Source organism: Bos grunniens, chromosome X (assembly GCF_055505025.1).
Source record: "Bos grunniens cultivar Pamir isolate PY7600 chromosome X, Bosgru_T2T1.0, whole genome shotgun sequence".
Lineage (NCBI taxonomy): Eukaryota > Metazoa > Chordata > Mammalia > Artiodactyla > Bovidae > Bos > Bos grunniens.
This window is the reverse complement of record NC_141194.1, coordinates 69,262,884-69,264,559: the sequence shown is the minus strand read 5'-3', so window position 1 is coordinate 69,264,559 and position 1,676 is coordinate 69,262,884.

The window sequence follows — 1,676 nt, the reverse complement described above, 5'->3', positions numbered from 1 at the left end:
TCTACATTCAGCCATTCTATACATTTTGATTGGAGAATTTAGTCTATTTATGTTTGAATTATTGGTAGTAAAGGACTAATTATTGTCACTTTGTTTATTGTTTTCTCGGAGATTTGTAGATCTATATTTCCTTGTTTCTTTCTTATCTTGCATTTTTTATTGGTTTTGATATCTTTTTGTATTAGCAAGCTTTGACTTTTTTATTGTTTCCTTTTGTGTATTTGCTACAGCATTTTCCACTGTGATTAATATGAGGTTTACATAAAATATCTAAAATTATGATACTTATTTTATTTTTAATATAAATTTATTTATTTTGATTGGAGGCTAATTACTTTACAATATTGTATTGGTTTTGCCATACATCAACATGAATCCTCCACGGGTGTACATGTGTTTCCCATCCGGAACCTCCCTCCCACCTCCCTCCCCATACCATCCCTCTGGGTCATCCCAGTGCACCAGCCCCGAGCAGTCTGTATCATGCATCAAACCTAGACTGGCAATTTGTTTCAGATATGATATTATACATGTTTCAATGCCATTCTACCAAATCATCCCACTCTCGCCCTGTCCCACAGAGTCCAAAAGACTGTTCTATACATTTATGTCTCTTTTGCTGTCTCGTATACAGGGTTATCATTACCATCATTCTAAATTTCATATATATGCATTAGTATACTGTATTGCTGTTTTTCTTTCTGGTTTACTTCACTCTGTATAATACTCTCGAGTTTCATTCACCTCATTAGAACTGATTCAAATGTATTCTTTTGGGGAGATGGGTCATAGAGGATCCTGCTGTGATGTATGTCAGAGAGTGTTTTGCCTATGTTCTCCTCTAGGAGTTTTATAGTTTCTGGTCTTACGTTGAGATCTTTAATCCATTTTGAGTTTATTTTTGTGTATGGTGTTAGAAAGTGTTCTAGTTTCATTCTTTTACAAGTGGTTGACCAGTTTTCCCAGCACCACTTGTTAAAGAGATTGTCTTTAATCCATTGTATATTCTTTCCTCCTTTGTCAAAGATAAGGTGTCCATAGGTGCGTGGATTTATCTCTGGGCCTTCTATTTTGTTCCATTGATCTATATTTCTGTCTTTGTGCCAGTACCATACTGTCCTGATGACTGTGGCTTTGTAGTAGAGCCTGAAGTCAGGAAGGTTGATTCCTCCAGTTCCATTTTTCTTTCTCAAGATTGCTTTGGCTATTCGAGGTTTTTTGTATTTCCATACAAATTGTGAAATTATTTGTTCTAACTCTGTGAAGAATATCGTTGGTAGCTTGATAGGGGTTGCATTGAATCTATAAATTGCTTTGGGTGGTATACTCATTTTCACTATATTGATTCTTCCAATCCATAAACATGGTATATTTCTCCATCTATTAGTGTCCTCTTTAATTTCTTTCACCAGTGTTTTATAGTTTTCTATATATAGGTCTTTAGTTTCTTTGGGTATATATATTCCTAAGTATTTTATTCTTTCCATTGCAATGGTGAATGGAACTCTTCCTTAATTTCTCTTTCTGTTTTCTCATTATTAGTGTATAGGAATGCAACGGATTTCTGTGTGTTGATTTTATAGCCTGCCACTTTACTATAATCATTGATTAGCTCTAGTAATTTTCTGGTGGAGTCTTTAGGGTTTTCTATGTAGAGGATCATGTCATCTGCAAAT